The sequence below is a fragment of the Lactuca serriola genome, chromosome 7, assembly GCF_051521515.1.
Source record: "Lactuca serriola cultivar US96UC23 chromosome 7, Lser_US96UC23_V15, whole genome shotgun sequence".
Taxonomy (NCBI): Eukaryota; Viridiplantae; Streptophyta; class Magnoliopsida; order Asterales; family Asteraceae; genus Lactuca; species Lactuca serriola.
This window is the reverse complement of record NC_136414.1, coordinates 42,527,694-42,537,873: the sequence shown is the minus strand read 5'-3', so window position 1 is coordinate 42,537,873 and position 10,180 is coordinate 42,527,694. Positions and strand designations below refer to the sequence as shown.

General features: G+C 34.4%; 1 pseudogene; it reads right to left on the bottom strand.

Annotated features, from left to right (window-relative positions):
• Window positions 1–6,733: 6,733 nt before the first annotated feature.
• LOC145063912 (uncharacterized) lies at window positions 6,734–8,098 on the bottom strand (annotated as a pseudogene).
• Window positions 8,099–10,180: the final 2,082 nt, after the last annotated feature.

The window sequence follows — 10,180 nt, the reverse complement described above, 5'->3', positions numbered from 1 at the left end:
TATTTTCGGAACTTGAATTAACTAAAAAAAATAAAAAAAAATAAAAAAATGCATCTCACGGTCTCACAAAATTAGGCCGTCTCACATGAACCTAGCCCTATATATATATATATATATATATATATATATATATATATATATATATATATATAAGGAAGGGTTATTTGGAAAACAAAAAAAACTCAAAAAACCCTAAAAATCATAAAAATGCATAAAAAATACTTAGAAATCACAATTTTTTTTTTTAAAATTTTTTTATAGAAAAATCGTAGGTTTTTTAATAAAATCGATAAAAAATCAATTTTTTTAAAAATAGTTTTTCTAAAAAAAAAGTTTTCAGCGAATTTAATGTAAAAGATGAGATTTTTTCATAAAAAAATTTACAAAAGAAAGTTTTGTGGTCTCTAAGTATTTTTTTATGCATTTTTTTGATTTTTAGTGTTTTTTGTTTTCCATAGAACCTAAACGTATATATATATATATATATATATATATATATATATATATATCGAATTTGATAGGAATGGAAAGAGGATAAAAAGTTTTAGAATTTAGATATATATATATATATATATATATATATATATATATATATATATATTTCCGATAAAGAGTAAGCTTTAAAACTTGAAAATATAATGGTTCCTTGGTATTGTAGACATACCCGATAGTTGATCATCAGGTTTGGAAATGCTACTCCAATTCCACCATCTAGTTTCATCAAAACAAATATCTCGACTTATAACTATTTTCTAATTTGTCAGATTAAAAAGTCAATAAGCTTTTGAGACTACTTCGAAACCAATATGCACTAAATGTCTCAACCTTGCATCAAGTTTTCTTAGATTTATTGGTTCGGTTTTGGCGGAAGCAAGACATCTGAACACACATAGTGTGAATCTTGAGCTTAGTGATTTAGGTAGTGTTTGTTTTTTGTCTGCAGATCTGCGTGACCTTTTCTGTCTGCGCCGTGCAGACCACGTGCAGACATTAGCATTCGCAGACTGTTTGTTTTTTCTGAAGACTGCAGACCTAAAAATGTCTGCACGCCCTCTTCTTGGCGCAGATGTGGACCAGAGTCTTCTAACATCTTCAGACATCTTCTAGCCTAAAAAAACATATATATCTTTACTTTTTCAAGTTTTTTTTTTTTTTTTTTTTTTTTTTTTTTTTTTTTTTTAATTTATATATTTTCCAACTTTATTAATGATAAACAATTTGAATCAAAAAATTACAAAACTTTTAAAAAAAAACGTTCGACGATACAAACATGATATTTTTGATAAATTTATAAATAAAGATTTATTACAATAATAGTAGTTGAAGTTGTTTATATAAATATGAAAAAACATCATAATATATTCTTATATTTTTTTGCCAAATTTTGTAAAATATTATTTAATAAAGTATCGTCAATTTCTTGAAAAAATATTTATGGTACGTTTTTAACGGATTTAATTGAAAAAATCGAAGTTTATTTCCATCCATTTATGTATAAAATTATTTTATCACTAAATATAATGTTTAGTTATAACTTTGCAACCAAAGTTGTTGGTTTTTATCAAATATATACGTTAATTCATATAATTTTTATTTATATTTTTTATACAATAATACATAAAAGATGATCTAGATTCGTTAATTATTTATAACAAAGTCATAAAAATATTAAAAAAATCACTTTGAAGTTTAAAAAATCAGTTTATTTAGATTTCAGTTTATTTTAGTAACCCGCAGATGTTAAAAAAACAAACAATTTTTTTTTTTTCAGACTGCAGACGTTTGGTCCGCCTCTTCTACTGCAGAGGTCTACAGATATGGTCCGCAGACTGCAGACATTTTGCCTCAGAAAAAACAAACAACACCTTAGTCTTGAAAACATTGATTTTTAGCATCATATATACAAACAAATAGCAGAAAAGCAAAGTTAAATAACAAACAGTAGTGACATTTTGCAAAACAAATGATTATACCATTCTTGAGAAAAAAAATAAGAAAAATAACATATGAGTAAAAAAACAAACATGTTGTGTGAATTGTGATAAACCAAAGTGCAAGAACATGATTAGAATGAAAAACAGAATGGTAGGGTTGTAAATTCTGATTGGTGTGCACAGAAAGGAAGAGAACAAGTCAAACGTATTATGTGTTCGCAGTCGATTATAGCCACTACATGAAAAGAAATCCAACTTCAAAAGGAATCCAACCTCAGAGCCGACGTCGTGGGTTTAGAACAAGGTTTTGAAAACTAGACTAGACGTCGAACCTGTTGTTTTACTGGGCCGACGGTTCAACTGGTTCGATCGGTTTAAAAATAAAAAAAAAGGGATGTGTGTGTATACACACACGCATCCAGTTTTTTCGATGTGTATGTACCTCAACAGAATGGACGGGCTGAAAGAAAACATCACAATATTACTAAAACTGGTGTTGCGATGCTTTTTGATGCCCATGCCTTTGTCTCCTTTTTGGTGGATGCTTTTGTTTTAGCCACTTACATCATAAACCGCTTGCCCACAAAGGTACTTGATCACAAGACGCCATTTGAGCTACTTTTTGGTTCACATCCGAATTTTGACACATTTCATGTTTTTGGTTATCGTGTCTTTCCTTATTTACGTGATTATTCTCATCAAAACATGGCTCCTCGAAGTGTTGAATGCGTCTTCATTGGTTATGAGATTCAATACAAAGGCTACAGCTACAAGTGTCTTGATTGGTTTCATCTCATGTTTATACCACTTGTCACGCAATGTTTGATGAAACATATTATCTGTTTATTGGACAAGTCTCAACTATTGATCTTGCAACTTTGGTTTTCTCTAGCTACTGTGATGGTCCTACACTTGCATCTTCTACCATCAACGAACAGCCCACACGAACTACTCGGCTTGCCCATGCTGCACCTTCAGTGTTTGTTTAGGCCTCCTGATCCACCTTCTGATGGGCCCTCTCTCAGTCCTCCTGACTTCTCTCGGTGCTCTTTTTGCTCTGATTCTCATAGAACCGATCCCACTATTTCTACAGTCCAAACACTCGCAAATGGTGACCCACCAGTCCAAACCGGTCCAACTCTTGATTCTCCAACTCTTCCGGCCCAATCCACATGTTAACATCCTATGTTAACACGATCGAAGGCATGGATCTTCAAGCCTAAACACATTGCTGATTTTTCAGCACTCCAACATAATCCCCTTCACCTTGCTCTTTTTTCCAATAAAGAGCTTCTTGGGTTTAAAAGCGCTGTCAAAGACCCCAACTAGTTCTCGGCTATGAAAGAAGAGATGAAAGCTTTGCGCACAAACAACAAATAGGATCTCTTTCCAAGACCCACTGATTCAAAGGTCGTTGGTTCTAAATTGGTATTTCGCACCAAATATCACTCTAATGGCTCACTTGAAAGGTTTAAGGCACCATTGGTTGCTCAAGGTTATACACGAGTACCAGGTCTTGATTATTCCCTTACTTTCAGTCCAGTTGTTAAAGCTTCTGCTATTTGTATTGTATTATCCTTGGTGGTTTTGCATAAATGCCCTCTACAACAACTAGATGTCAAAAATGCATTTTTAAATAGTCATCTAATTGAAACTGTTTTTATGGAACAACCTCCTAGCGTTCTTGATCACAAGTTTCCTAATCATGTATGTTGTCAATAGAAAGATTTTTACCATCAGTTCGTGAGGAATTTCGAGCCATTTTGGAGATTCCTTCGTTGGCAACCACGGGTCTGCGGCGGACGCCATTCTACGACGATTTTACCGACTTGTTTGATCTTTCCTTAAGCGCCGTCTGGATTATTGAAAACCCTATTATTGGAGAAAAGTGAATTTGTAAAATGTCCCTGCCGTTTTGTGTGCTTTACAATATAGTCCTTTGAGAAAAACAAATTATATTATATGTCTACATTATACCTAATCACTCGTCTCTCTTGCATGGTAGTGAAAGTCGTACTTAATTCCATGGTTCAAAATTTTGGGACAATCAACCATATATGCAATAGCATAGCCATTGTCTAACTTTAATGCATGTGAGCTAATTGTGATAGTTAATTTGGTAAATTTTACGGACCGTGTAACTATTATGCATGTTATCCCCTACTTTCTTAATTGGATCTTGCATCTTCGCTTATGTCCATGCATTGGTTCGACTGTCTGTTCAAAGAAAATGATTTGACTTTGTCTTCCTCTAGTGTCAACTATCTTCTTTTATTACAATAATAGTTAAAAAATAACACACATGTCGTATCAATGATTACATAAATGTCGAACAAGCTACAACCAAAAACAGATGAATCAACCAAAAATCTAATCACATTGGTTCAAGGGTATGATATACATTATTCAATCAATCATATTAAAAGCATTTATCAAAAGTCAATACCAGAATCACACCATACAATTGTACAACATTGCCAGCGTATTTATGTATGTACAATTCTAAATTCTTATAATAATGGTACAATCCTTCTTGTATCTCAACCCACTTGCAGGGGCGGTTTTGTATAGGGTCCCATGGTGATACCGACACGACTTGTCAGTATGCAGTGTAAAAAATTTTGAATTTTTATCTATTATCGTGTCACTACTTAAATTAATCGTGTCACCCCGTTCCACCCCTAGGTCAGCCTCTGCCTATTTGTTTGTATTAATGTAGATGAATTTCATATATGCCTTTCTTAAATATCGAAATATCATATTTGTTCAGCTTAATCTCTTAATATCATATTTACTTTTCATTAACCTTCAAAATATCATATTTGTTCAAATCTTTTTATAATGTTTTTAATAGTTTATGATAATTTTTTATATTTTAGAATTATGATACTAATTAAAAATTTTAACCATGTTATCCCCAAGTCTATGGTAATGAAGCGTGTACTTCTAAATTGTTGGAATATTGCCCTCTTGACAAACAAAATGTTTCATTTTCAACCCTTTCCATGGAATGTATGTAATAATTGTTTAGTTTTTTGTTGTTGATTATTGTCATGTTGTAGATGGAGGATATTTTAGATATTACCATTGATATTTTGATGTTTAAGAGGCATAAGTTATATTTTGATATTTAAAAAGTGCATATATAATATTTTGATGTTTAAGAAGGCATATATGATATTTTGAAATTTTATAAAAGTTAAATATGATATTTAGAAATTAAATTGGGCAAATATGATATTTTGATGTTTAATAAAGATATATACCACATTCTCCCTAATTATTAATTTAGCCATCCTTCTTGTAACATCTATATATATATGGCATATATGAGAGGAAATCTTTTCGTGATAAAATTAATCTAATTACATGCTATCATAACAAAATCAAATCTCCTCCTAAAACAAATCCTCTCCCCTTCTCGACTTTAACCCTAGTCGCAACATCCTTCACCGTCAACTATGTTTCTCGATTGCCACCACGTCAATAAATCAAAATTGTATGGAATTACGAACATAAACTCGTATATTCCGCTTATTCTCGATCTTGATCGTTTGAACCACTACTCATGGCTCGCATTGTTTGAAACTCACTACAACAGATTTAGTGTTTCCGACCATCTTAACAGAGTGAATCGGTGTTTTCGACCATCATACCAGAGTGGATGAACGCCCCCTGCTAAATCCAACAATATTGAATAGATTCGTATTGATTAAATTGTGAAAATGTGGATCTATGGCACAATTTTACAACCTCTACTTCAAATGGTTCTCAAGAAGAACGCTAATTCTATTATAGTACGGATGAACCTCGAGACCCTATTTTTTAATAATATTGACGAAAAAGAAATTCAATTGGATAACGAGCTTTGACAACATAGACGTCATTGTTCTCGAGAAAAACAATAAGATCAGTGGTCTTTCTCTGAAGTTCGACTACATGGTTGTTGTTATTCTTTGTTGATGGCCTTTTCCCACTTTCACAGAAGCTCGATTAATGTTGCTTCTTGATGATCAACGTATGGATCATGTACAAAGTCGAACTGTTCAAGCTTCCTACAATAATCATTCATCGTATCCAACAGGTATCACTACCACTCATGCAACTTAGTTTTTGGACAGTTACAACATAAATTATGGTTCACGTAATGCTGGAAAGAACAACCAAGTGGAAGACATATTAGAAGAGAACAGTATCATCTAAATCTAAACCCTCGATTTATACTCCTTCTATAGGGCGGGGTTTGGATGCTACCCATTGACATACCCCCAATCTAATACTCACTTTAGGCCCACTCGACCCCCAACAAGGGATTTCTGCCAACTCTTCAACATCGTCAACATATTTAGTAGCAACCCGCCATCACTTAGGCATTCAACCAACAACAACAACCCACCAACTCATGGGCTAGCAATGTACATCGTCCTACTAATACTTACCACCAACAGTCGCCAATAACCCAATGTTTTTATTCTTGCGATGCAGCTATACACTCCCTCATAGTAGTCCAGAAATCAACATTCCTCGACTCAAGACTTTACCATGGTTCGCCTTTATATGTATAACACTATGTCGTTGAATAATCTCAGGAATACAATTGAACCCTCTTTAATTTAATACTCGATAAATTAATAACCTCGATAACATTAGTAATTTGTCTGGTTCCAACTTGGGATCAGTATAAAATTGGACCCCAATCAATAAAATATTAAAATAATATATATTTTTTTAAATCTCAATGTAAATATATTGGTCCCAGCGAAACTATAAATTAATAATTACTAAAATATTTCAAAATTCTATAATTGTCTAGTAAAAGATGAATCTATAGCCACTTGCTTTTTTAACTTCAAATCTATATTGAGTTTATCTTTAAATCTCCAAATTACACTTAAGAGTTGAGGCATTGTATTCTTGTATTGCAACAAAAAGTTGTGAAGAGTTGTTGCCGCTTGTAATGCTTCTTTTCGAGTGATCGATTCCAAAGGTACTGAATCATCATCAACTTCATTATCAACCGAATTTTGAACGGTATACGCGATAATTTCTTCAATGCTTTGAACCTCGTAACATTCATTATTTTCACCTGGATAATCCAACAACACATTCACATCCATTTTGTGCCGATAATGCATTCTTATAATCAAGTTCTCAAGCTCACGAATATCTTCTCCGGAATATACATAATTTAAATCATTTAAGCCATTTGGATTCGCCGAACAAATTTTATAGTGTCGAAAGCAATTTGCTATGGGTTCTTGTTTCACATTTCTCCAAGCCGAGACGACCAAGTTGATGGCATCTAAAATATTAATCGTTTCTTGGGAAGAAATGTCCAACTCATAATCTTCCAAAATCTTTACGATAAAACCTTTCACGATAGTATATTTTAAAGGCTCTAATTATCCCAGCATCACATGGTTGAATTTTTGAAGTCATGTTTGACGGTAGAAAAAACAACTCGATGTTTTACAACCCTTGAGTATTTTTTGAATGGGCTGGACAATTATCCACTACCAAGAGACTTTTCGACTGTGCATTTGATCATCTAGCCAACGAACATATTCTTCGAAAGCAACCTAGTCATTCATGCTCTTTTGTTGGCATAGTATGCAAAATCTAGGCTATTCATGTTAACATTCTTAATACAACGTGGCTTTGCATACTTACCAATGATCCATAGAGGAATTTTTCCGAGCTATCTGCATTGTAACATATAACAATTTTAAGTCTTTACTTGTCCTATTTTCTACTTTCAAGTTGTTTTGTTGCAAGTGAATGGTCAACTTGTATGTAACACTATAAATTTTCAAATAAAATTTTCATTTTAAAATCACATAAACTCAATGTCACATTTCCCCCAAACCACAAAATGTATAAATTTTCAAAACACAAGTCAACAAATGTTAGATAAAATCCCAGAATCGTCGAAAACATAATCTCTAACTGGTGTGTACAATCAAGTCGGCATCTTCCTGTGATCCTGAGAAGTACCCGAAACACATATCACACAACACGGTAAGCACGAAGCTTAGTGAGTTCCCCAAAATACCACATACACAAATAATAAGTCTTTCATGGCTATAGCTCAGCATGGACCCTTCGGTCATGCATCTCGATGAGGTCCCTCCGATCTCACGACTCGGTGTGGACCCTCCGGTCATGTGTCTTAGTGAAGACCCTTGGGTCTCACAGCTTGGGTTAGACCCTCCAATCCTGTATCTCAGTGAAGACCCTCTGGTCTCACAACTCGATTTGGATCCTTCGGTCCTAAATCAGTAAGGCACATAATAATATAGCATATATCACAAAGACAAAATACATAATATCACATAACTCAATTTATGCACATAGGATCCTGCGGTCAATAACTCAAATAAGACCCTACGGTCACACAGTATTACCACTCAGGTAAGTATGGTGAGAAGACTCACTTCGTAAGCAAATCAAATATATATCATACTCAACGATCGGTCTAGACTCCGCCTACATATCACAACCATTTCTATTAACACTTTATAACAATCATACTAAAGATGTTAGGCTAATCCTTTTTCTAACTTCCGGAAAGGGTGAAAGACCATTTTACCCCTCCATGGTCTCCATATCCATCACTTGACCAAACCCTAAAAGTCAACGAAAGTCAACACTCGAGTCAACAGCCCATGTTGACCCAACTCGTCGAGTGCACCTATGCGACTCAACGAGTTCCTTCTGTTCTCAGAAATTCGGGAAAACTCCAACTCAACACATCGAGTTGTAGCGCGTCTAGACTATCGGGGAAAACCCTAACCGACTCGTCGAGTTGGCTCATCCACTCGTAGAGTCACTTAAGTCCATTTCTCATTTAGACGATTTTAAGCAAAACTACAACCCCATACTCTAGATCTAGCCTCCCAAGGCTGAAATACTACATAAAGCTGCAAGCTTTACGTCCATGCATGACACCTAGGGCTCAAAGTGCCAAACAAAGCTCTATGGAGGGATTAATGCATAAAACTTGGCCAATAGCTTGATAAAGCTTGAATCTTTAGGCCCAAGGGACCTCATACTGCCCATATCTGAAGTTTCAACTTCATGGCATGCTCAAACAGCTCAAAGGCTAAAAAGGAAGATGAAAATAGCCACAAACTCCCTAAAGAAGAGATCTAACCAAACAATGATCAAGGTGATAGCTTTTTACCTCCAAAAAAACATCTAGCACTGAAAGAACACTGGATCTAGAGGATTCTTCTCGTTCTAAGCCTTATTCTCTTCTATTTCCTTCCAAGAATGCACCAAATCACGCATTTTTAGTGTCTCTCTCTCTCTCACACACACACACAGCTGATAACACACACACAGCTGATACCAGTTCGTTTAGGGTTTCTCTCATGATGTTAAAGTGCTAAGGGAGGTGGAAATGAAGGCTTAATGTCCTTTAAATAGGACATAAACCATGGAAATTAAGGTTTTCACACTCATCTCCTACTCGTCGAGTTGGGGTCCTCCAACTCGTCAAGTAGACTCTAAAAATCACGATGGTGTCTCCAATTCTACTCGGCAAGTTGGGGCCTCCAGCTCGTCGAGCTGCCTGGACAAAATGAATAGATTTTAATTAAATATTATACATGGGAGTCGGGCACTTTCTCCGAATCGGCAATACAATTTAATACCATGCCTTAGCTTAAATTTCTCAAGCCAACCCTGTGAAAGATTATGCTCTGAAGAATCTTGTGGATACAAAAGCTTTAACGTCTCAACCGCCTTCTCTATGATTAATTCTCATGTTGTATTCACATGCTCTTGATGTTGAAGAAACCATTTATAAACAACTTTCTCCATAAACAACTTTCTCCATCTACAGGTACTTGGCTGCTTTGTGACGCTTGGAAGATCCATCTTTGTCAAAGTTAGTCGATAGGAACTTCGGTGATCTCTTAAGAGTGTTTGATATTGTTCCTTGACTAACTTTCAAATAGAAAATTTTGTCAACCCACTTCACCAAATCTTGTTGAGTGCATCCTTGGTGATTTTTCTGATACTCGCATAATAGTTTTTGTTTTTGATTTGTCATCATTGATTTTTAACTACTTTTAGTTTAGAATCCATGGATGATGTGATTTCAAAATTTATCATTAGACATTTTGTAGTGATTTGATATGTGTACATTGAACTTGACAAGGTCATTAATGTTTGAATGTACACGACAATTTTGAAGGTCCTTGTTTATGTTTTATTTAAATAGGTAAAGTGAACGGACATGG